The following is a 27,621-nucleotide window of genomic DNA, read 5'->3' on the forward strand; positions in this document are numbered from 1 at the left end:
TTTGATCACTGTTTGTTAATGTAGCTAGCTACACTATAAAATTCTCCTTGCATCTGTAACTTTTGAGAGTTGTGGAGAACGTTTTCTCCGTTTTGAGGTCTTGTTATTCCCTTGGCATTGCTTGTATTAACTTGTTACCAGAGTATTTGGGTCCTTTTTCAAAAATCTTACGTCTATGTGGAATACACCGCAGTTGTTTTCTGTTCCTTGTGTTGTGTGTATGAACAGTCTCATTAGTCTCCAGTTTTGTGAGAGCGTGTAAGGCACTCGCAATGGTCTTGCATACATGCAGTGATGGAAACGTTGGAATGTTTAGTTCTTTGAAACAACTTTTACACAATTCTTTTTGCTTCTTTTTGAATATAATTCGAATGGCTTGCTTCTGTAATGTGAATATTCTCTTCATCCCTGTGATAGTTGAGTTCCTCCATACTGTGATTCATATCACACAAATGGTTCAAAAAGTCCATGATAGGCAGTGCACAAGAGGTCTTAGTGAGTATACTGAATCAGTTGTTTCATTATAACTATCACTGATCTTAGCTTACTGGAAATAGTATTTATCTGCTGTTTCCAATGTAGCGCAATGTCTATTGTAATGCCCAAAAACTTAACTGAAGCTACTTCTTCCAGTCCTTTTTCATCTAAGAAAACATACATATGTTCTTCTTTTTGTTTATTTTTGAAGACCATGTACATAGTTTTTTTTTAAAGATTAGTAATTAAGTCATTTTCAGAGACCCATTGTGACATACTGCTGAATGATATGAATATATTTTGCTCAATTGCCTCCAAATTATTGGTAACATTGAGCACAGTCATATCATCTGCATAAAGTATTTTGATTTCAGTTTCACATGTTTGTATATTATTCACAAATAAATTGAAGAGAGCAGGTCCCATTACAGAACCTAGAGTTACAACATACATAATGCTTCTGACATCTGATCTTTATAAGTTATTAATGGTTACATATTGCCTCCTGTTTATTAGATATGATGTTATCCAGTGTGCTGCATGTCTACCAATACCAGCATTCTCTAGTTTCTTTACTAGAACTGTATGTTGAACTGTGTCAAATGCCTTGGATAAATGAAGAAAAACTCCAGACACTACCATCTTGTTGTCCAAGGCCTGTGCAATTGATTCTGTTGATGATTCAGTTGCTGTTTCCGTTGATTTCCCTTTCTGTTGCCCATGCTGTGCTGGAGTTATTACATTATGGATATCGAAATAAGCAGTTTGTCTGTTTAGCATGAGAATTTCTAATATTTTGGAGAAGCCTGGTACTAGCCTGTAGTTGTTAGGGTCATCTTGCTTTCCCTTTTTGTATACAGGTACAAGTTTAACTAATTTGAGTTTATCTGTAAATAGTACTTTTTGGAAAGAGTGGTTGGTAATATCCCGTAGTGGCATAATTACTTCTGCTGCCTCCTACTTGATTAGGTAGTTTGACACTTCATCATGTCCAACAGACTTTTTCGCTTTTAGCATTTTCATAACATATGTCAGTTCCTTTTCAGACACTGGTTTCTCGAACATTGAGTGCCGTGGCTTATCTGTCATGACAGTTTGGTGAGTTCTTTGGCTATTATATCCATGCTTTAGTTTTTCTACTGCATCTGCATAGTAATTATTGAGGATGTTGGCACTTGTTTTATCTGTGATTATTTTGTTATTTACTGTCATAGTTTCCATTTAATTTGTTTTCTGTGAGTATTTTTTCTTGCCTGTCTCAGAGTTAATGATATTCCAAGCTGCTCTCATTTTATTTGTTGATTTTGAAATAGTCTCATTAATTGATTTTGCTTTTTCTTGTATTATCAACTGCCTGTATTTTCTCCCTGTTTCATTTCTCTTAAGGTAGCTCTCTGTTCAATTATTTCTTCATGATCCACTGCTTATTTTTGAAAATTTTTTCTTTTCCTCTTGGTTTTTGTAAATGCTAATTTGAAGTAATGTGTTGTGGTGTCTTTGAAAGCATTGTATTTTTCATCTGTTCCCTGGACTCAAACCGTGTCCATCCACTGTTCTTTTCTTAACATCATTTTGAAGATGTTGATATTTTGTTGGCTGATAAGCCTAACATCTCTTTCTACACTTTTATCTTCCTTTTGTGAGTTCAGATTTCCATATACTTCACAAAGCTGACCAAAATGATCAGAAATTCCTGTTTGCAGAACCTTTGTTGTATATGCATTGCTATCTATATTAGTGATAATATTGTCAGTAATTTACTCAGTTTCCAAAGTCACTCTTGTTAGTTCCACAACTCTTGCCTTCATGTTGTATTGTAATAGCAGCTCCTCAAAGTTTTGCTTTCCCTATGTCACTCTTCCCATTTCAATGTTAAAATCACCCCATATTACACAACCTTTCATTTTGTTTTTTTTTTTTTTTTTTTTTTTTTATAATAGAGTTGACATTTTTTTGAGGATTGGTACACACAAAATACTCTTGACTCATTGTAACCCATACCTGCAAATTTCAAAACCTTTTTCTTTGCATTTTAAACAAAAGCGCAGGCACGTCGATAGACACACAAACATACACACAAAATTCTAGCTTTCGCAACCAACGGTTGCTTCATCAGGAAAGAGGGAAGGAGAGGGAAAGACGAAAGGATGTGGGTTTTAAGGGAGAGGGTAAGGAGTCATTCCAATCCCGGGAGCGGAAAGACTTACCTTAGGGGGAAAAAAGTACGGGTATATATATATATATATATATATATATATATATATATATATATATATATAATGGAAGGAAACATTCCACGTGGGAAAAATTATATATAAAAAACAAAGATGAGGTGACTTACCGAACAAAAGCGCTGGCAGGTCGATAGACACACAAACAAACACAAACATACACACAAAATTCAAGCTTTCGCAACAAACTGTTGCCTCATCAGGAAAGAGGGAAGGAGAGGGGAAGACGAAAGGAAGTGGGTTTTAAGGGAGAGGGTAAGGAGTCATTCCAATCCCGGGAGCGGAAAGACTTACCTTAGGGGGAAAAAAGGACAGGTATACACTCGCACACACGCACATATCCATCCACACATACAGACACAAGCAGACATATATATAGAGAGAGAGAGAGAGAGAGAGAGAGAGAGAGAGAGAGAGAGAGAGAGAGACACACACACACACACACACACATATTCAGAGGCAAAGAGTTTTGCATGTTTCTTTATGTATGTTGTTTTGGTTCCATTTATAATGAGATTGCTGTAAAACTGGTAACAACAAATGAAGTGTCACCTGCATACATGTCGACACTAGCAGATACTGATTTGGTCATATCATTGACATACAAAATGAAAAGTAGTGGACCAAGGACGGATCCTTGGGGAACTAAGTATTTAACAATTTCATAATTTGAAAAAACACTTCTAATATTATTTTTACTTTTTGCTTTATTTCTACACATTGCATTCTATTTTCCAAAAACAATTTAATGATGTCCACTGCTTTCTTCCTTATGCCATAATGATGAAGCTTTTCTAATAGGATGTCATGGCATACACAATCAAATGCTTTAGATAGGTCCAGGAACATACCACAGACTTTCTTCTGTTCATCAAGTGCCTTAGTTACCAGTGCTTCGAATTCAGCTATTGCTGTTTTGGTAGATTTGCCCTTTCTAAATCATGTTAATCATTCAGAATATTGCAAGTTTGTGTAAAATTTAATAATTTTTCATTGTGGTTTCCATTATTTTATAGAGTACAGATGTAATAGTTATCGTTCTGTAGTTTCCTGGGTCTTTTTTGCAGCTTCGTTGATGTATAGGGATTATTTTATTCTTTTTCAGGCACATTGTAAATATTTCTTTTTATATACATAAGTTTATCAGACTGGCCAATGGGTTTACTACCCATTGTAAATAGCATTTAATTAGTTTAGTGGATATACCATCAAGTCTCTCAGTGTTTTTTTTTTTTTTTTTTTTTTGTTTTTGGACTATGTATTAGTTTTACAATTTCTGATTCATTAGTTGGGGTCAGAAATAAGCATTTTGTTTCAAATGGAATTTTTATTGTGTTTATTTTGGAAATATTAATTTGAGTTATTAATTTATCCACAACTTCAATATAGTGTTTCTTTAAAATATTGCTGACGTTTTGTGCATCCCTCAGTTCCCTCCCAATTACCTCAAGTGTTATGTTATCAGTGTTTTCCACACCTACACCTTTCCTCTTTTCTTTTATGAGAGACCACATGTTCTTAGTGATATCTGTTGACATTGCTATCTTGTTTTCATAATATGTTGATTTAGTCTCTTTTCTATTAGTTTTCTTCTTTTCCCTATATGTAACCCTATTTTCTTCGGTGGCCTTAACGATTTTCACCTCTTCCATCTCTCTTTTTACGTCTACTGTAACCTAATTTTTATTCTTCATCTTATTTATTTCTCTATGTACTAATGGGCATGCAACATATACGTAATGGCCTAATGTTTTGCAGAATGATTCACCGACGGTACACGCTAAAAAAAAACATAACCTCAGATGCGGCACTATGACAAAAGAAACATGACTGATGGACAAAATGTGAAATAAGCACACAAACTTCATCACTATGTTCCAGGCATTCGAGTTTGGAAGAACAGTTTGTCCGCAGCTCGTGGTCGTGCGGTAGCGCTCTCGCTTCCCACGCCCGGTTTCGATTCCCGGCAGGGTCAGGGTTTTTCTCTGTCTCGTGATGACTGGGTGTTGTGTGATGTCCTTAGGTTAGTTAGGTTTAAGTAGTTCTAAGTTCTAGGGGACTGATGACCATAGATGTTAAGTCCCATAGTGCTCAGAGCCATTTGAACCATTTGGAAGAACAGTTTGCGTTTCAAACCTGTGCACAATCGGCGGACGCATGCCTTGAAATGAGAACCGAGTAAGGCGGCACAGTGGTGAGCACGCTTGACTCACATTCGAGAGGACGACGGTTCAATCCTGCGTCCGGCCATCCTGATTTAGGTTTTCTGTAATTCCCTAAATCGCTTCAGGCAAATGCCGGGATGGTTCCTTTGAAAGTGCCCAACTGACTTGTTCCCTAATCCTATGAGACTGAAGCCCTCGCTGTTTGGTCTCTTCCCCCTAAAACAACCCTTTAAATGAGCAAGAGTTTTGAGAGGGAAAGGAAATGCACCCAAACCTGTGCAAACACCTATTGTCATGTCAGTAGGTGGGTATCGCTCGCAGAGGTCAGATATCTGGGTCGGTCATCGCCGTGCTGCATTTGTCTCATCGGGCATTTCTCGACCTAAGTCTATACTGTGCTATTCATATTTTTTAAAATGCCATTTTATGTGTAGCTCTTGGTCCATTCCTATATCTACATCTATACTCAGCAAACCACAGTGAGATGCACGGCAGAGTTTATGCCCAATTCTGCCAGTTCTTAGGTTTTCTTCCCATTCCATTTACATATCGAGCATGGGAGGAATGACTGTTTGAATGCCTCTGTTTGTGCTGCAATTATTCTAATCTTATCCTCACAATCCCTATGTGAACACTATGTAGGGGACTGTAGTATATTCCTAGAATCACCATTTTGTTAATAGACTTTCTTGAGATAGTTTACGTCTATCTTCATGAGTCTTTCAGTTCACTTCCTTCATTATCTCTGTGACACTCTCCCATGGATTAAACAAACCTGTAACCTTTAGTGTTGCCCTTCTCTGCACATTCATTATGTGCTATTAGCCTATTTGGTACAAGTCACAGAGACTTGACCAATATTCTACAACCGGTCACATGAGTGATTTGTAAGCTTTCTACTTTGTTGACTGATTGCACTTCCCCAGCATTCTACCACCTGCTTTATCCATGACTGAGTCTATGTGATCATTCCATTTCACATCCCTACAAAGTGTTTCACTCAGGTTTTTGTATGAAGTGGCCGATTCCAGCAGTGACTCATCAGTATTATAATCATAGAATACTGTAATTCAGAGAATAAGCGGTAGTCAAAATTTGAAACTACAGTGCCATCATTATTGCCTAGTCCGCTACTCCATTACTAGAAAAGCAAGACTCACATGCCATGATAAATAAAAAATAAGACAGTCCAAGAATAAGGCAAAACCTATTCAGAACATTATTTCACAAAGAAAACTAGTAATCCAGTGAAACTGAGCCCCAGGAAATAGTTGTTACAGAAATGGGGACACTCAAATCATTGGCCACCAATTTCAATCATTAGGGCCCATTTCCTCACAGTGGCTGCACCAAGTAACAAATAATAATGCAATACAGACGTGTTAGATTCACTTGTACCGAAGCTTCATGCTACACCAGCAGACATTAGTTTCAAAAATACAATTCCAAAGGTTATTATATAAGTCGTTAGCTCATTAAAAAGCAGCAGTTCTGCTGACTATGTTCCAGCAGGATATTAGAATCTTGTGCTGACTTGACATAACTACCCTCAAGTTATCTTTGCAATGATTCAGTCTCTTGGGGCATATTTCCTGGTTTTCTTGTCTGTACTTATTGACTCCCATCTAAAAAAACGAGATAAGGATAACCACCTCTAATTACAGATCTGTATCACACCTTCCAGTTCTTTCAAAAGTATTTGAGAAAGCAATCTCTGATACAGTACTGATGCTCTTCACTAATCAGAACTCATTAACCACCTTTCAGTTTGTCTTTTGTAAAGGAACCTCAAAACAGAAATCATACTAAAGCTCACAAATGAAGTATTGAAAGAGCTGAACGAGAAAAATCTTCTACACAATAAAAGGATTTACTCTTCAGATATTTTTCCAGGTCTTCTTCAGTATGTGTTGGATTTGTGCTACACTTCTAGATTTTATTTATAAATTTCATGCCCATACAGCGTACAGTTTTTCGTATTGTTTTAGTCTGTGGTTAAGTAATGTGTAGCTTTCTCATACTGATGCAAGAAGCAGTTTCCCTCAGAAAGTTGTGAGTTTATATGTACTTGGAGTGGATACCAGATCTAGTCTTCAAAATAAGTTTGCACTGTTATTTCTTTTTAGCTTCCATTATGACTCAGATGATCTTTTTTTAGCCTAAAAGCTTTGAGTAGGCTAGTTTTTCAAATCCCAAGAAAATTATACTGTACCTAATGACTGAAACAAAGTGTGCATAGGATACAGTCTTTACCTGTTTGACAGCAGACTATTGCTGTTGAGTCATTTGCTTAGGGGATGACATCAAACTGAACCTTGCATGGCATATTAATATAATACAAAAATACTGGTAGCCGTAATATGGATCCTTATGGAAGGCCACATTGTGTGTGTTTCCAGTCACAGATGAATTTCTCCTCATTGTTATTAACAGGTACTCATTGCTGTCTCTTTGCTATGTAATATGACACCTAGGTAAGAGATTTTCCTTGAAAACCATAGCTTGTCACCAGAATGAGATTTTCACTCTGCAGCAGTGTGTGCACTGATACGAAACTTCCGGGTAGATTAAAACTGTGTGCCGGACCGAGACTCAAACTCGGGACCTTTGCCTTTCGCGGGCAAGTGCTCTATCATCTGAGCTACCCAAGCACGACTCACGCCCCATCCTCACAGCTTCACTTCTGCCAGTACCTCGTCTCCTACCTTCCAAACTTTACAGAAGCTCTCCTGCGAACCTTACAGAACTAACACTCCTCTCGGTCCGGCACACAGTTTTAATCTGCCCGGAAGTTTCATAGCTTGTCAGTTTTTGGAGAAGGGACTCACAGTTTGCAGGATTGAAAGCTTTGGTAAGGTCACACAAGATGGCTGATACACAGTAGTGTAAAATAATACTGTGGGATGAATTATAATTTTCTATTTGATCACATGTAGGTCCTTTTTGTGGAAATAAGTTGTTTACAATGAGATAGGTCTATAGTTTCGCATTCCATCTCTCTCTCCTATTTTACGAACAGTATGTTTTAATCTGTCTGGAAAATGTTCATCAAAAGACTGTTGATTATGAAGAACATTGGATGTGGAGTACCATGATTGACAATTTTAATTATGGTGAACCTCATCCCAACCCACTAAGTTAAAAAGTTTAGTGACATTATGATTTTTCGTAACATCAGAGATGGAAATGTGGGAAAATTTAAAACCTGAGTAATTTCTCTGCTATTATAGGATATTTACTGGCTGGTGAATAGCCACTGGTTTTATTGAGATTTATGAAAAGGTCAGTGAGGGATTCGAATACGGCACTGGATTCTTACTTATCATTAGTTTCATTTGCAGCACAATTTTATCAATTTAACCATTTTTTTAAAATTTCATTACACATATAAGAAATTCCAATATTGGATAACCTTTTGCCTCCATATGCAGTTTCTTCATCTTAATTCCTTTTGCAACCCATGATCTACTTTTATGAAAATCAGTCAATACTGGCACAAAATGGAAGCAGTTTACTGCATATAGACCCATACTCTGTAAACCACAGTCAAGTACATGGCAGAGGGTGCATCCCATTGTACCAGTTATTAGGATTTCTTCCTGTTCGTTCCATATAAGGAGTGCGGGGAGAATTATTGTTTGAATGCCTCTGTGCGTGCAGTAAGTACTGTAATCTTGTCCTCATGATCCCACGTGAGTGACATTGTAGTATATTCCTAGATCATCATTTAAAGCCCGTTCTTGAATCTTTGTTAGTAGGCTTTCTCAGGATAGTTAAAATACTTACATGTTCAAGAGTCTGGCAGTTCAGTTTCTTCAGCATATCCGTGTTGCTCTCACAGGTCAAACAAACTTGTGACCATTCATGCTGCCCTTCTCTGTATATGTCCAATATCCCCTGTCAGTCCCGTCTGGTATGGGTCCCACACAGTTGGGCAATATTCTACATAGATTGGGTTGCACAAGTGGTTTTTACCCTATCTCATGTGTAGACTGATTGCACTTTCCCAGTATTCTACCACTAAACTGAAAGCTGCCACCTGCTTTTCCCATAATTGAGCCTGTCTGACCATTTCGTTGATCATACCTTTACAAAGAGTACCACCCAGGTATTTGTATGAATTGACTGATTCCAACTGTGACTCATTGATACTCTAATCACAGGATACTACATTTTTTCATCAGGTGAATTGAACAGTTTTCCATTTCTGAACATTTGAAACAAGATGCCAATGTTTGTACCACTTCAAAATCTTATCGAGATCTGACTGAATATTTATGCAGCCTGTTTCACACAGGTTTTTTTGTGCCACTCGATTGATGTTTTTGGAGCGATGCTGGTTTGCATCAAGAAAGTTATTATGTTTGAGATACCTAATATCTGTGAGCTGAGAAATGTTCCAAGATTCTACAACAAATCAATGTCAAGGATATTTTATGGCAGTTTTGTGGATCGTTTCTACTATCCTTGTTGTAGACAGCTGTGACATGTGCCTTTTTCCAAGAACTGGGCACACTTCTATTGTTTGCAGGATCTATGATAGATTATAGTTAGAAGCAGAGCTAAGTTAGCTGCAAATTTAGAATTGAATCTGACAGAGAGTCCATCAAACCCTGGAGCTTTTTTCAATTTTAATGATTTCAGCTGTTTCTCAAGACAACTGATGCTAATACATTGATTTGATTTCTTTTCATTTTAACAGGGAAGCTAAAATAGTTTAGGTCTAACCCACCACTGCCTGCATCGAAAATAAGTTTATTGTGTGGTATCGCACCCTATCTATCTATCTATCTATCTATCTATCTAGTAAAGCCAACTAGTGCCCTTAAATAGTGCAAGGAGTCCCTATATCAGTTTTTTGTAAGACACAATTTCTCGAGGTGTAATTGTGATGAAGATTCTGTATCTTTTACTCTCCAGTGCCATGCATCCATAGGTTAGGTGTGATGCAGTTTCATCACCCTCATCACAGATCCTACTTCTATTGTCCTCTTCTATTATACTCATTGTGTGTGTAGGTGTTTTTTTTAGTCCCATGGCCAGTCATCAGTCCAGTCATGAGTTTTATCTCTTTCCTGTTCAATCCCAGGATTACCGAGCTTCTAATAAAACATGGCATGGGCATTATTAAACTACCATGTTTTTATTTATGAACCTTGGTCCAATATCTTATGTGATGTTTCCTAAGCCAGTTCCATAGTTCTAATTTAATCATAGCCTTGGTGATTGTCAGGGCAGGTTCCAGTCCAGTAAATGGTTATGTTGCCCCCATCCTATCCAGTCTGTCGGCTTGTTCGTTGACACAGATCCCTGAGTGGCCAGGAACCCTCACTAGGTTTACCCTTTTGCTTCCCCCTAGCTCCACCAGAGCCCTGTGGCAATCTGCAACAATCTTAGATCTTACTGCAGGAGCTGCTAATGATTTCAGAGCTTCCTAGCTGTCTGAAGAGATGTGGACGCTATGGTCCTTGTAGCACCTACACATATTCTTTTCCACACATGCCCATATTGCAGTAATTTCAGTGTGGAATACAGAGGCCAGTTTTCCTAGAGAGATGATGCCCTCCAGTCTTGGTTGAACCCTGTACACCCCTGCCCCAATGCGTTGGTCTGTTTTTGACCCATCAGTGAACCAAATGATGTCACCCTTACGATGTCTAACTGTTTTTTCCCACTGCTCCCTGCTTTCAATTATTATATATTAAGGCTTGTCAAAGCAGATGGGAGTTATTGTATAGTTGTCTGCACCTTTGCAAGCCCCTTAGCTGCAACCCCCTGTTGTACCTTCTTCCACCACACTACAGCCCTGTAGGAAATCCTAGGTCTGATCGCTGTGGTGTATATCCAGTGCATACCCCTGGGGCTTAGGCCCCAGTTTTTGCCACAATGCCCTTGCAGTACGCACTAGAGTACTTTTTGCCTTGGAGCAGATACTGTTAATGTGAGGAGTCCATGTTAACTTCTCATCTAAGGTTACTCCTGGATATTTCACTATCCCCTTCACAGGTAGAGTTTCATTGAAGAGCTTTAGATTCCAACTTGAGTGTTGAATATGTCTCTTTGTAAATGGAACCTCAACAGTCTTAGGATTAATCTGCAGATCCTGTTTAATGCACTAATTTTTAACAGCGCTCAAACTTTCGTGTGCCATATTTCTAACTGTATCAGAAAATTTGCCAAGTATTACTACGACAAAGTTATCTGCATATCCTTGGCAGACGCAGTCTTGAATTTAAATCCATAATGAGTTCGTTCACCACTAGATTCCACAATAGAGGGGACAAAACTCCTCCTCGTGGGCAGGCTATAGTGTTGTTAATTACCATCTTTTCGTTCATCATGGTAGCCTCTACCTTCCTTCCACTAAGCATGGCCCTGGTCCACCCGCATATAGTGGTCCCCAGGTCAGACACCTCTGCTGCCCTTACCATGGAATTGAAGGTCGTGTTACTGAAGGCCCCTCGATATCCAGGAAGATGCAGAGGGCTAGTTCTTGGAACTGAAGTGCTTTCTCCACCTTCCAATGAGTTGGTGGAGAGCTGTCTCACATTATTTACCTGGTTGATATGCGCACTGGTTTGAATGGAGCGGGGTCCTACTTAGCCTCCTCTCCCCAACACATACATTAACCAGTTTTTCCACAGTTTTGAGAATGGAGGAGGACAGACTGATTGGTCTCGTATCCTTAGCCTTGGTATGATCAGTTCCCCCTGGCTTTGGAATGAAGACCACCTTCACTGCCCTCCAAGCACTGGGAATGATTCCTACTGCCAGGCTAACCCTGAATAGCCTGCATAGGACTCATATGAGCTGGAAAAATTCCATCTGGGTCACGTGACTTGGATGGTTGGAATGTTCCCACCACCCAATTGATTTTATTAAAGTTCACACACACTCCTTGGCAAATTCGCAGTCCTCTCTTCGAGTGCCTGAGAACCGTTGTCTCTCCAGGATCACATTGTGGACTGTGTTGTCTGGCAGAGCATATTAAGGAAAGTGAGTTTTGAGGAGCAGTTCCAGCGTCACATGTGTTGTCTTCGTATATTCCCCATCCTCCTTCCTCAATGTAACTTCTGGATTGGTTGGTACCCTAGTGACAATCTTGTGCAGTCTTGCTTGTGCAGACATGCTCTACATTTCCTCACAGAATGCCTTCCAAGATGCCTCCTTTGCTTGTCTGATTGCAAGATTGTATTGACAAGGGCATCATGATATTTAGCCCATTGTCCTTTACTTCTTACAATATTAAATAGTATAAGTATCTGTTTTCTTTGCATTTCTAAGTTGTTATTCCATCAAGGCACACTCCTATTTGTGCACTTCTTGGTGATTGTGAAGTTGTCCCGATATGAGGTCACTACGGCAGAGGTAACAGCATCTGCTACTTCCTCCATTTCTGCTGGATTGCTTATCAAGGTTTTAATTTCAAATAATTCTAAATCAAGGTCCCTCCTATATGTATCCCTGTCTGTTTTCCTGGGATTCCTATAGGTCATGGTCAGCCTGATTCCCATTTCATCCTTGAGTTTAATGTATATGTGGTCTGATGTGGATGACTCCAGCACTACATGCCATTGTTTGACATGGCTGTCCATCATCATGGAAGTAAAGGTTTTGTCAATTACTTCTTCCCTTCTGCTATTCCTGAATGTGGGTTCATTGCCCCTATTCAGGGCCTCTTAAGTTGTTAGCTGAAAGGAGCGCAAGAAGGTACTCACCTCTACAGTTGGTGTCCTTGCTGCCTCACACTAGGTTGTGGGCACTGGTGTCACATCCCACCAGCAGTTGGTCACCTTGCTGATGGAAAAGTCTCTACCAGTCTCCTCTCCTCCAAGAGAGGAGGAGAGCTGTCTTCATAAGGGAGGTATGCTGATACCAAAACAATTTCCCTCATGATGCCTTCCTCATAGTGAAGCATTTTAATGGTCACTAAATCCCTAGAGCACAAATCCATCACTGTCATGAAAGAAATTCCATTTCTTACATAAATGCTTGTTCTGGAGTTTCTTAGATTTCTAGCATAGATCAGCTTACCTCCAGTGCCACTGAGGCCCAATACACCACCATTATCTAAATAGGGTTCTTGTATCAGGTCCACGTCCACTTCCTGCCTTCTCAGGCGGTGACTCAGGGATGCAGAGGCCCCTTTTACCGTGCTGCAGATTAATCTGCAGCACCTCCAGTCTCCATCTTGCTTCCATCTTTGAGGTCTTTGAGAAGCCTGACAGTGACCTGCGAGAACACTAAAAACAATTTCAGGTCCTGCTCCTGCATCACCTTCAGGGACTTCCTTCCGACCTCCTCTACCAGGGTTCATCCTTTCAGTGCAGCCTTCTGGTTGACCAATCTGCAGTCAGTACTTTTGGGTTCTGGGCCCCTATTTTCCCAAACTATGTCTTAGGAGAGACTTCCTTAAGGATCTTTGGTTCCCATATTGGTATCTTTGCAGTCTTAAGAAGCTCCACTGCCATCTTAACCAGCAGCTTTGCATCTTTCCATTGGGATATCATGAGCACCTTTTCCTTAAGCCATTCCACCGTGTGTACCCCCTCACAGACAAAGATGAGGGCACCATGATCTAGATAGACCCTCCTGAAGTTGGGTCTTGTGCCAGCGCTCCTGCCCCCTCCTTCCCCCCTCTCCACCCACTCACCCCACTCTTTTCAAAGAGGGCCATCTGGACCAATTCCTGCTGCTGTGAGGTGAGGGCCACCAGTGGACAGCCTTCCTGGATAACTGCCACCCTAAAAAGCGAGAGTGCAGTGCTATAGGTCTGTTTCCCTATTTCTTGCCTCAGTTTTTTCTGGACTCTCTTATCCAGGGAGGAGGGAGTCTCCGATTCCTCCTTATCCGCTGGCTACCTGTCTTTGACCTAGTGTGGGTCTGCTTATCACCTTCAACCTGAGACAGTTTTTTTCCTGTAGGTTTTAGGTACAAGTCCCTTTAATTCCCTCCACTTGTCTTTAGGAAGCCATTCTTTCCCTTCCTTTTTCCACTGTTCCCTGAGTAGTTTCCTCCTCTGAGCCCCAGACAAGCCTTTGTTTTGATCTAGCTCCTCGGTTACAGTTCCCACTTCTGGCTCAGGTCTAGACCGTGATTCAGTAATGGGAATGCCTTCCATCAGTACTGACCCTGATGTTTGGATATCTGAGGTCTCATTTTGCCCCTCAATTTGTTTTTCTATATTTTCTTTAATCGTGTTCGTATTGGTTCCCCGAGATTTGGGGATCTACAAGGTCCACATCACATATAACCCCCCCCCCCCCCCCCCCCCCCCCCCGCGTGGTGTAAGGCTACTTACTCAGGGAGGTTGCTCGGTATCCCTGAAGCTACTGTTGCGACACATCTTCTCATGTGCCATGCACCCCTCGGCACGGATCGCATCACACCTTGGGTTGAGTCAGGGAGTTGGGTAGGACTAAGAGTGGATAGGGCAGAAGGGACGTTGGGGGATACTCTTAGTCTGATCCATCGGCTGAGGGCTTTCCAGCAGCAGTAGGTCCTCTACCTTCAGCATAGCCCTCAGCTTCACGCAGATACGCAAGCCTCTCCATCCGCACAGACAGTGCTTCGCCATGGTGGTGTCCCCCAGAGAGGATGCTAATACATACCTCATTCGTCTTTTCAACAGTATGAGTATTAAACTGGTGCAATTCTCCTGGGTTTCCCTTTGTAAAGGAACATTTGAAAACAGAGTTAAGCATTTTAGTTTTTGCTTTGTTACCCTCAGTTTTGCTTTCCATCTCTTTTGCTAGTTTCTGTACCCTAAGTGTGGTGACACTAACATTCTTTACGTATAACCAGAATAAATATTGTTCGACAATGTTCTGCTGTAGCACTTACTTAAGGCTTCACACGTTGCTCTCTTGGAGGCCAAATGTGTTTAATTTGGCACCTGTTTATCTATGATCATTTGCTTTGTTGTACACCTATTATGCAGCAATCTCTGTTTCTTTAGAAGTTTCTCTACTGTACCTGTATACCATGGGTCCCTCCCATTAGGAATAGTTCTACTGGGTACATAATTATCCAGTACTTGGTCAAATATACTTTTATGATTGAATATTCTCATTTATTCAGTTAAGAAGTTATTGTAATTGTTACCTGTAGGAACATGTTTCCTGATCGACCACATGGGGATCTTAGTTTTGTAATTACCTCAACATTTTCTTGCCTGAAGTTCCTACATATTTTTTTTGTGCAGTCTGAATTTAGTTTTGATAGTGATACAAATTGCTCTGCATGGTCTGATACTCCTACATGTAGAACTCCATTCCTTTCACATTGCAATGATAACTGCTTACAACATTATCAGTAAATGTAGAAGCGTTTACTGTAACACTTGCGTTGTTGTTGTTGTCGTCTTCAGTCCTGAGATTTGTTTGATGCAGCTCTCCATGCTACTCTATCCTGTGCAAGCTTCTTCATCTCACAGTACCTACTGCAACCTACATCCTTCTGAATCTGCTTGGTGTATTCATCTCTTGGTCTCCCTCTATGATTTTTACCCTCCACGCTGCCCTCCAATACTAAATTCGTAATCCCCTGATGCCTCAGAACATGTCCTACCAACCAGTCCCTTCTTCTAATCAAGTTGTGCCACAAACTTCTCTTCTCCCCAATCCTATTCAACACCTCCTAATTAGTTATGTGATCTACCAATCTAATCTTCAGCATTCTTCTGTAGCACCATATTTCGAAAGCTTCTATTCTCTTCTTGTCTCAACTATTTATCGTCCATGTTTCACTTCCATACATGGGTACACTCCATACAAATACTTTCAGAAACGACTTCCTGACACTTAAATCTATACTCGATGTTAACAAATTTCTCTTCTTCAGAAATGCTTTCCTTGCCATTGCCAGTCTACATTTTATATCCTCTCTAATTCGACCATCATCAGTTATTTTGCTCCCCAAATAGCAAAACTCCTTTACTACTTTAAGTGTCTCATTTCCTAATCTAATTCCCTCAGCATCACCGATTTAATTTGACTACATTCCACTATCCTCATTTTGCTTTTGTTGATGTTCACCTTGTATCCTCCTTTCAAGACACTGTCAATTCCATTCAACTGCTCTTCAATGTCCTTTGCTGTCTCTGACAGAATTACAATGTCATTGACGAACCTCAAAGTTTTTATTTCTTCTCCATGGATTTTAATACCTGCTCCGAACTTTTTTTTTGTTTCCTTTATTGCTTGCTCAATATACAGATTGAATAACATCGGGTAGAGCCTACAACCCTGTCTCACTCCCTTCCCAACCACTGCTTCCCTTTCATGCCCCTCGATTCTGATAACTGCCATTTGGTTTCTGTACAAATTGTAAATAGCCTTTCACTTCCTATATTCTACCCCTGCCACCTTCAGAATTTGAAAGAGTATTCCAGTCAACATTGTCAAAAGCATTCTCTAAGTCTACAAATGCTAGAAACGTAGGTTTGCCTTTCCTTAATCTAGCTTCTAAGATAAGTCGTAGGGTCGGTATTGCCTCACATGTTCCAATATTTCTATGGAATCCAAACTGATCTTCCCTGAGACCAGTTTCTACCAGTTTTTCCATTTGTCTGTAAAGAATTCACATTAGTATTTTGCAGCCGTGACTTATTAAAGCTGATAGTTCGGTAATTTTCACTTCTGTCAACACCTGCTTTCTTTGGGATTGGAATTATTATATTCTTCTTGAAGTCTGAGTATATTTCGCCTGTCTCATACATCTTGCTCACCAGATGGTAGAGTTTTGTCAGGACAGGCTCTCCCAAGGCTGTCAGTAGTTCCAATGGAACATTGTCTACTCCCGGGGCCTTGTTTCGACCCAGCTCTTTCAATGCTCTGTCAAACTCTTCACGCAGTATCATATCTCCCATAATATTGTCCTCAAGTACATCGCCCCTGTATAGACCCTCTATATACTCGTTCCACCTTTCTGATTTCCCACTTGTGTACTGGTGAAAATTCAGATTAGACCATTAGTGTCTATCTGCTTTTCAATGTGAAATGAATTTGCCATCAGTACTTGCATCTGTGTTGAAGTCAGCAAATGTAACTATTTGTCACACATTTTTCCAGTTTTTATTTTATATAACAATGTTTCAAATTTCTCTTAGAATACCAAGCTTGTGTGGTACCCAGGGATGTGATGCATACTGACAATTAATATATTATAAGTTCGTAACTGCCGTGCAACCACTTTCAATGTAATTCCTCCACTTCGATGGTTAAAACACTCTCTGATTTCATAGTCTATCGAGGACTGAACTAGTACGCAAGAGCTTCCATACCCAGCAGCTCTATATAAATCGGTAGCCAGTTCATAGCCTGTAAGTTTATTGAGGAAGTGGATATTTTTAATTTTAAGCCACTGTTCATTTAGAAATATTACCTTTACTGATAGTTTCATAGTTTCTAAATGAATTTGCATATCATAAAGCTTGCTAGCCATTACTTCAGACCTACCTTCAATGTTCAAATACACAATAAAATTACCACTACATACACTATCAGGTAAAGCTATTTTAAAACTACAAGGAGTTCCATTTATCTAATGACCGCACACACATGGCTGACTTTACCAGCCACTGGAGCCATGCAGGCCTGTCGAATGTATCCTGTGTCTCCCTGTTAGTGCCGCAGTAAGCGCCTTTCCAGCCAGTGCCATTTGAACAGTAAAACAAACATCACGAGTATAACAGTGAATCTGCAAATGCAGCAATGGCAATGCCGAAATACTCCAGTGCACAATGAGTGATCATTTATAATTTGTATGTGCATCCAGAGCTCACTCGTGTTGTTCAGAAGTTTTTAAATGCTCGAATTCCAAGTTATGATGCAACTCACAAGTTAGTGAAAAAATTTCGGAAATGGGAAGTGCTCATGACAAGAAGTGCAGAAGCTCATCTTGATGGCATTGCATATCACTTGGACAATATCCTTAAAAAGTCTTTTTGGACATCTTTCACATTGAACACAAATTTCATGTACTTCTGTACAAAGAACTACTAAGCTATATGGGCTAAAGTCATATAAAGAAACAGTAGTGGAAGAATTTACCGTATTTACTTGAATCTAAGCCACACTTGAATCTAAGCCGCACCTGAAAAATGAGACTTGAAATCAAGGAAAAAAAATTTTCCCGAATCTAAGCTGCACCTGAAATTTGAGACTCGAAATTCAAGGGGAGAGAAAAGTTTTAGGCAGCACCTCCAAATCGAAACAAAGTTGGGCTATTGTAATATGAGACACAATTTAGGTAGGATAAATGAAGATACAGCTACAGTAGTTTGGTTCGAGTCTTAAGCTTGGCAGTTAAGCTTTAGCAGGTAGCCATTGCTATGCGTCAAGCGTGCTTCGTCTGGTTTGAATCGATTGCTTATTTTTCTTTGATCTGATAAGTGCCGTTCTCTTTGTTATAGGTGTTTAAGTGACTCTAGGCTGAAAATTGTATTGTGTCGTGCATTGTTTGTCGCATTCTGATAATAAGTGTTTATGACCTGTTGCCGCTCGTGGCATGGCTTGCTTTTGTGTGCGTTACCAACGCCTACAATAAAAAAAAAAGAGAGGAATTGTCTCATTAGCGAAACAATGGCAAGAGACTGCTATTTGTTGTTACTTACACTGCTGCTTTCTTTGATAATGATCAACAAGAACCAAACAATAGACTGCGTATGATAGATGTTCTGAATGAGAGTTTAGCTAAAATTTTTCTCTGTTTAAAAATCTTTGCAGACGCCTCTTTTGTACATTACATTCTGCACAGAAATTAGAGTCATCTTAGGTTTTAAAATCCAGTCAATTGCCACGCTTCATTTCTGATTGTATCACTATTAGGCATAAGAATAATACGAATATAAACATGACATGATATGTATATTCTTCCGCATTTGCTGCTGTCTCACAATAGTTTTGTAGGTTATTAGGCAGACAGGATTTAAATGAGATAGCAGCAAACATGAAAGAATACTTGGCAAATTGTTTATATTCGTATTATTCTTATGTTGAAGAGAATACTGCATGTGATTCGCAATTCATAAAAGTTCCTATTAGCAACCATCTCTTCTCACAGGTAGGGAAAAATTCAGAACGTAGAGTTGGCCATATTGACAAACATCCCAAATAGTCTTGCCAGTCGGATTTTCGTAGTTCATTGAAATGCTGCTACATTCGAAGATGAACAACACTGAATTTGTATTTACTTCGTTGGATAATGTATGAAAATACAGTGGTCGAAACTCGGGGAGGAGTAAAAAGCTCATCTTACACCTTTTTTGGTTTAATTTATTTACCGCCGCAGAGGTTTTGGCACCAGTATTTATCTTTGTGACAGCAAAGCATGCCTGTGTAGCGCTACATATATTCGATGGCAGAAGTTAGTTGTGGCGGCACCTACGAATATTTTTCAGAACTTCCGCTTACTTTGCACTCGATTTTAAGCCGCATGCGGTTTTTTGGATTACAAAAACCAGAAAAAAAGTGCGGCTTAGATTCGAGTAAATACGGTAAACATGGTGATCGGGCTGTGTTAATATTTGCAAGTGGGTTTTGAAACATGTGCCTGACAGTGAAGTGAGTTGATACCTCATTCTGTTTTCAGATGAGGCACGACTCAATTTATGCGAGCATGTTAGCCCTCAAAACTGTCAATGTTGGAACACTGTCACAGCTATTCTGCTTCATGAGGAACCCATTCATGGTCAGAAAATAGTGTGGTGCATAGCTAGAGGTGACAGAATAATGGGCCCAATGATTTTAATGACACAGTTAACAGTGAAAGGAATGTGCAAGACTTTTTTAACCAATTTTAATGAATAGAGTTAAAGAGAATGAAGCATTGTATTTTTTCGACAAGGTGCAGTAGAGGCTCATATGGCAAATTTTTCTTTGCATTCAATTCACAAAGTATTTTAACAACAATATCTGGCGCAGTTGAAGGCCCAATTTAACCCTATGAAATTTTTATTTGTAGGGAGCACTAAAGGCCAAAGTAGTACAACAAACCCACACACGTTACAGGAACTCAAGGATAATATCCATGAGTCAGTTCATTCACTTTCTCAAAGAGAAGTACATTGTGTGACAAATAATTTCTTCAGTAGATGTGAGGAATGTGTGGAAAAAAAATGGGATGTACTTCCAGCATCTCAGTGCATGATATAGGTAAGTACAAAATTTATTTACATATACACTTGCAAGGAAAAAATCACAACACCAAAAATAATTAATGTAAAGTAATTAAAAATTGTAGGAATAGATTTGGCTAGATAATATTTTTAAGTAGGTAACATTGCAAGGTTACAGGTTACGTAAGTGCGAGATACCATTGCAGATATGAAATGCTGGTGAATTAATAAGCGGTGTAACCACCAGAACTTTGAATGCAAGCATGCAAACGTATGTACTGTGTTTTACTGTTGGTGGATGCCAAGTTGTGGGACAGAGTTCTATGCCTGACACACCTGGTCGATACAGTGATGGTTAATACTGTTTGTGGATGAGGCTCAAGTTGTCATCCAGTGACGTCCACTTCAATTGGAGGCAGATCTGGTTATCAAGCTGACTCAGGTAACACATTGACACTGTGTAGAGCACATTCGGTTACAACAGCGATATGTGGGTGAGCATTATGCTGTTGGGAAAAAAACCTGGATTTCTGTTCACGAAAGGCAGCATTACAGGTCGAATCACCAAACTGACATACAGATTTGCAGTTAGGGTGCATGGGATAACAAGGAGAGTGCTCCTGCTGTCATAGAAAATCACACCCCAGACCGTAACTCCAAGTGTAGGTCCAGTGTGTCCAACACACAGACAGGCCGGTTGCAGGCCCTCGACTGCCTCCCTCCTAACCGACACACAGCCGTTACGGCACCGAGGCAGTGGCAGCTTTCATCAGAAGACACAACATACCTCAACCCTGCCCTCCAATGAGCTCTCACTTGACACCACTGCAGTCGCAAATGGTGTCAGTTTGGGATCAGTGGAATCCATGCTACAGGACGTCTGGCTCGGAGCTGTCCTCAAAGTAACTGATTTGTAACAGTTCACTGTGTCACTGTGGTGCCAACTGCTGCTGGTATTGCTATTGCAAATGCCATACAATGCTCTAGAGCCATACACCAAACGTGACGGTCTTCCCTCTCGATAGTGCTGTGTGTCCATCAGGAACCCATCTTCTTGCGGCTGTACGTTCTCGTGGCCACTGCTGCCAGTAATAATGTACAGTGGCTACATTCCTGGCACGTCTTTCTGCAACAATGTAGAACTTCCATCTAGCTTCCCATAGCCCTATTAAATGACCTTGTTCAGACACAGTGAGGTGTTGATGGTGGCATCTTTGTCACCTCAAAGGCATTCTTCACTAACACCATTTCACCATGTTCAATCTCAAAGGTAATTAATGCTCAGGACCATTGTAGCGTGTATTTAAAGCAAGCTGGTGCTACTGGCATCACTCCTATGTGACTGTCCCAAAATCGGAACAGGCATCATCTTTCAGATGTAGCAACAAGCCTATCTACTTTCATTTATGTTACACATTTCCTCATTGCTGTTGCTCACCATCTACTGCACCATGTGTGCAATGGTCAGAAAAATGGAAGATCCTGCAGTTTGGTTGCAAGGTAAAGGTGAGTTGAATACTTGCTCTGCGTGTTAATATTGGGCCAGATGAAGTTTGGAAAATCAGCCCATTTCTCTAGTTTCTCTGCATGTGAGCATTTAAGGTAATGGCTTGTTTGTTTTTACAGCTGCTCTAGCACACTATTTCATCAACAGCTTTGTCTATATCTGATGTGATTCTCTTCTTACTAGATCCAATCAGTTATTGCCCGTGCATTGCAAAACTAGCCTTTTCATAACTGTTGTGATCAAGGTTTACTACAGAATTGACACATTCTTTTTCTACAGTGCTTATCACATTTCTGAATTTTACCCCATGCTTAACAAGACCTGACATCTCCTTAGCAGACTTTGATACAAAGTTTGAAACATTGCGTGCTTGTCTCTGAATATTTTTACTTGAATATTTTACTTGTATTCATTTTTGCGTGACTGCAGAATTGTTTTTTGAAGATTGTGTATTTGTTTTCGAAGGCTCACTTTTACACATGAGTCTTAACACATTGGTGCTATCTTCTACATTCCCAAGTACAAACTTTTTATTGGATTCATTTCAGATCTGTGTAAAATATCGTTCCTCATCTGCTATTGCTACGCAATTTTTTTTCTAAATTGTACTTTTTCATTTTTTTTTCAATGTAGAGTATTGCTCTGTTACACATGAGCTAAATGTTTCAAAACTATTACTTTTGTCCACTTTTAAACTATTTTATATTTTTATTTGTGATACTTCATCATTTTTGCAGTGCTTGAATTATTGAGGCCTTGTCTCATATGATAATGGTGTTCTTTTTTTTTTTACATGTGTTTGTTACACAAGCAGCATATGATTATGAGTAGGCCACCGTTACCAATATCATATTTGTTCTGCTACAATTTTTGTGAAACCTCTATTTACAACTATTAACCTGGATACCTTTCCTAACTTTTTTTTAATGCACATTACAACTATTACCAAATTTTACTTAACTTTTATCAGAGCAGTTTACACCTAGTCCAATCATTGCCATCTTGTAAAACTCAACTATCAAACTAAATTGTTAAATGCCATTAACAGCATCCCCCTTACACAGAGGCAATCTTAACTCCTTAACAGTAAGTTGAGAGTTGCACTAATAGGCTCTGCCTCAGGTATGAAAATAGCTTCAGAATGGATGAACATAACATGTGGATTGTCACAAGGATCATTACATGATCCACTCTTTTTTGTAATCTATATAAATGATCTTCCATTGACTATAAGGGTCAGTTCAAAAACTGTAATATTTGCTGATGACACGAGCATACTAACTGAGAGTCCAAACTGAGTCCTGGCAGTCATATCTTAGATGAGAGCTTAATATGCATACAAGTTTTTTGCAGCTAACGGTTTAAGTCCTAACCTCACACAAACTCGTATTATGGAATTTCAAGCAAGCATTAATTACTTTTTAACAACACAAGTAGACATTAATGGTCATACATAAGTTAATGAAGAAGCTCTGTTTGAATATGCTATGCCAATAGATGCATCTCCTATTGTGTTGACCTAAAAACAAGAGCAGTGGTTTATTTTGCATGATTTCTAACCCTGCTGCCTTATGGGATTTCCTCTGTGGCAGTGCAATGAAAGTAAATAAAGTTCAGCAGAACTGACCAGTAAGAATATTGTGTAAAGCAGATAACTGTATATCTTAGATGGGTATTTTTAAGGAGCTTGGAATTCTTATACATTTACTTCTTAACATTTTTTGTTGTTGATAAAGAAAATCAGGTTCAATTGAGCTGTGATATTCACATTAAGAATACAAGACATGAAAATAATTCTCAACCAGACATTGCTTTGTTGTCCAGGGTGGAGAATAGAGCTATGTATGCTGGTGATAAGATACTCAGCAGGCTCCCATCTAACATAAAGCCAAAAATTTGGGATCCCTACCAATTTAAAAAATAATTAAAAACACATCTCATTACTCACTGTTTCTGCAAATTATCTGGGCTTTCATAATTGGGGGATCTAAATTTCTCTTATGTGCATGGTAGATAATAGTGTTTCTTACGAAACTCTGTAACAAGTAACAAAGCACTTTAAACAGGACTCAGTATTTATAGATGTAAAAAGATTTTCTTTGAAAGAGAGAACAGTAATTAAGTGAATACTACACTACTAATTGTGGATAAACAGCAGTCATGTAATATAACTAAGTATGTAAATGGCATAAGGTGGAATAGCATTGAGCAGTGGAGTGATAGTTCTCAAAATGTAACAGAGATGGCTAGCCGAAGTGGCCGTGTGGTTCTAGGCGTTGCAGTCTGGCACCGCGAGACCACTACGGTCGCAGGTTTAAATCCGCCCTCGTGCATGGATGTGTGTGATGTCCTTAGGTTAGGTAGGTTTAACTAGTTCTAACTTCTAGGGGACTAATGACCTCAGAAGTTGAGTCCCATAGTACGCAGAGCCATTTTTTGTAACAGAGATGGAATTTCTGTGCTTTGTTTGTCTCATATTAATGTGCACCTTTATTCATTACACATCCCTGAGGATTCTCATTGGTGGGGTCTAGGGAACATGAGAAATGAATGAATGAATGAATGAATGAATGTGTAATGCTCTTTACCTTATGAATAACTATTTTTGTTTTTGTTTTTGTGAGTGTTGCAAGCTTGGAGAGTAAGCAACAGTTTAAGGGTGCAAAAGGCCTTAGGGTCAAACATCAGTATTTGCAATTCTTTTTACTTCTTTTTCTATTATTGCTTGCTTCACCTCTGCTAGTGATTTAAAAAGTGAAAAATTCCAAGCTGCTCCCACTGTGAGACTACAATAAACTGAAATTACTGCCTGTGTACATTGTTAGAGAGCTTGCAATTAAAAAAAATTAAAAAAAACAAAGGGTATATTGTGTGGTGTAGGACCATTAATTAATTAATTAATTTATTGGTGCTGTGTATCTATAACTGCACAGTATAAAAATATATTGGCCCATTTCTTAAGTACTATAAACATTTCTTGAACTTTTACAAGTCATTCTTAGCAAGAAATGATACTACACAATATTTTGTTTATTTGTACACTCTACTAATGCAGTCAAAACTGGCACTACAGTTCTGTGTTTCTACATACTCAAGTGAAGTTTTGCTTGACAGGTAATCCTTCACAATCAATTTGAAACTGTTTACTTCCATTTGTTTACTTGTTTTATGTAATTCTTTATAAAATTCAATACCATGACATAATATGCCGTTCTGTAATAGTGGTGCATTTCTCTGTTATACATGTACAGTATATGGGGTGTGAAAATTTAGAACAAAGAAAAGGGGAAAAGATTTCCTCAGTATTAATTTAGAATGCTTGATAAGCATTTGTATGACAAACAGATGCAGAATAGTTGTTATTCAGGTGAAGAGTTACCAGAGGACAATCTGCAAATTTGAGTGGGAGAGAACACAAACTATTGTCACATACAGCACGAATTCGGATGTCAACATTGGCTGAACTGAGTTTCTGATATCAGAGTGAGAAAAATGCATGTCGAGGAGTACTTCCAAACATGCAGACCAATACTGAGCATGTCAGATGTTCTAAACACACATCTGAATGTGGACAAATGAGATGGAAGAACGCCAACCAAGTTACTGGCAGGTCATCTCTTCTTTTGGTAGTGCTAGAAAGAGCATCAAGGCCACTTACGACATGAGATGAATTACATGTTTTGACAGATGTGATGAAAGGAAAGGAATGTTTGTACAAGTTGCAAACTATTATAAAAAGCTCTCCCAGTTAGATTGTAACTGGGGTGTGTTGAAAGGTGAAAATCTTTCACCCACAGCTATGCAGTCCAAAGGAGTGTTGTGTAGAATTTTTAAATGAGCAAAATGTGTTCAACATTCATACCAACAAGAAAAGAGAAGGCATGCAAAGTTCTTAGATTTGTCTGTTAATGATGCAGTATGTAGGGCAAAATTCTGCAATTTTGCATAAAATGGAATATTTGGTTGAGCACTATGTTCACAAAAAGCTAAAACAACTCCATTGACATTCAAGGCACTTGGCCACAATTTGCTTTATGGATTGAAGCTGAGAAAACTGGTGTGTGTGTGTGTGTGTGTGTGTGTGTGTGTGTGTGTGTGTGTGTGTGTGTGTGTGTGTGTGTGTGTGTGTGTGTTCCTGTTTGCACATTTCCTTTACATTGCATACATCATTAAACGTTTGTATGGATATTATTCAGGAGTTAAGTGTTCGGCCTATAAGTGCAAACATGTGAATGGGAAGAAAAACTATTCAAGCAGTTTTACACAGCCAGTTGTGAAGTGCACCGGCACAAACTGTACCAGTTCACATTTGTCGACACCATCTTTGTCTAGCCAAGGAAAACTTGATGTTCAGCACAACAGTTTTTTACATTTGTCGAAACCATCTTTGTCTAGCCAAGGAAAACTTGTTGTTCAGCACAACAGTTTTTTACATATAGATGTGCAATATGAGATTTTCACTCTGCAGCAGACTGTGCGCTGATATGAAACTTCCTGACAGATTAAAACTCTGTTCTGGGCCGAGAGTCAAACTCGGGACCTTTGCCTTTCGCAGGCAAGTCCTCCACCAAATGAGCTACCCAAGGACGACTTATACCTCATCCTCACAGCTTTAGTTCTGCCAGTATCTCATCTCCTACCTGCCAAACTTCACAGAAGCTCTCCTGTGAACCTTGCAAAACTAGCACTCCCGGAAGAAGGGATACTGTGAAGACATGGCTTAGCCACAGCCTCGGGATGTTTCCAGAATGAGATTTTCACTCTACAATGGAGTGTGTACTGATGTGAAACTTGCCCGTAAAAGACAAAGGTCCCGAGTTCAAGTCTCAGTCGGCCACACAGTTTTAATCTACCAGCAAGTTTTAGAAATTAGTGTGTGTCATATTATGCATCAGCAGCTAGGTAGTGAAGTGCTACTGCTTGGTCATGCTGCACTAATACAGTGAACTGTTGTTTATGTAGGGGCCTTATTTCACTTCTCTTTAATCGTTTTGGAATGTTTCAGGTAGCATAAATGTGTCTATACCCGTTTTCCACTTATTGCTTGTGGTACTATTGTTGTAATGTACTAAATTATAGAGTGCCGAAGAAATGACAGTTGTGATTAGCCAAATAGTCAGCTTTGACTAACTGAAGTTTACTGTTGTAAGGTTTTATTTTCTGTCCATTGCAATTTTAAGTGAATAATTTGAGTATACACCTCCCAAAGTCAAGCCTGTATGCTTTATCAACATCTTTGTTTTATGTTTCAGACAGAAGATAGGAATGAAGTGCCAACCTATTCTAAACTGGAAGTGCAGTCTGTAGCAAATTATGTGGAGAGTTTGCGTAGCAACAGTAGTAATACAAGGTGTCCAACAAAGGACTTGCTAACATTAGAATTAAATGGCATGAAAATAATAGAACAGACATTATGTTTATTGTGAAAGCAGTAAGAACTTTATACACAAGCTTTGAAATAATAGTTACAAAACATGGAACTGTCATAGCAAAACAATGTACTTATAAATAATACTCCAAAGTTCAGAGCAATCAGTTAATCAACTTCAAATGGAGAGGCAGCATGTAAATGTTGGGCCGGTGGCAGCTGTAGTTACTCCTGAAGATATCACCATAGTTTATGAAAGAATACAGCAGAATATGAGGAAATTTGCCCAAACAATTTCTATAGAGGCTGGTTTGAAGTGTTCAAGCATGCATACACTACTGAGAAATGGTCCACATATGTTCCTATTCAAAATCCAAAGCCACCGGGTCATATCTGTAACCACTATGAAATAAAGGGCTTACTGCAGACCAAATTCTCACAATAAGTGAAGGATTTGGTGCTGGCTGCATCTGGTTTACTGGTTAGGGATACACCCATCTGAATGTGTTGGAGAATAAGAAAACTGGCAATTTTGGGGTACCAAAAAGCCCCTTTTGTATGAAGAAAAACCATTGCATTCTTCTAAAGCTATTGTTTAGGCTTGTGATATGCAGCAGGCATACAATGAGCCCTTACGTCATGCAAGAATCAGTAGCTAGTAAACATTATAATTTTTGAAAAGTTTGTCATCAAACAATAAGCATTAGAGCATCAATGTGCACTGAGTGATTCATGCAAAATGGGGCCTGACCACA

The 27,621-nt window shown here is 39.2% G+C and overlaps 1 long non-coding RNA gene across 1 annotated transcript; it reads left to right on the forward strand.

Moving 5' to 3' along the window:
• Positions 1-365: 365 nt before the first annotated feature.
• On the forward strand, positions 366-27,621 carry LOC124553993. The gene is made up of 3 exons (XR_006968193.1): positions 366-495; positions 19,838-20,028; positions 26,751-27,621. It is a non-coding gene; the product is annotated as an uncharacterized LOC124553993 (long non-coding RNA).

The sequence above is a fragment of the Schistocerca americana genome, chromosome 11 (assembly GCF_021461395.2).
Source record: "Schistocerca americana isolate TAMUIC-IGC-003095 chromosome 11, iqSchAmer2.1, whole genome shotgun sequence".
NCBI lineage: Eukaryota > Metazoa > Arthropoda > Insecta > Orthoptera > Acrididae > Schistocerca > Schistocerca americana.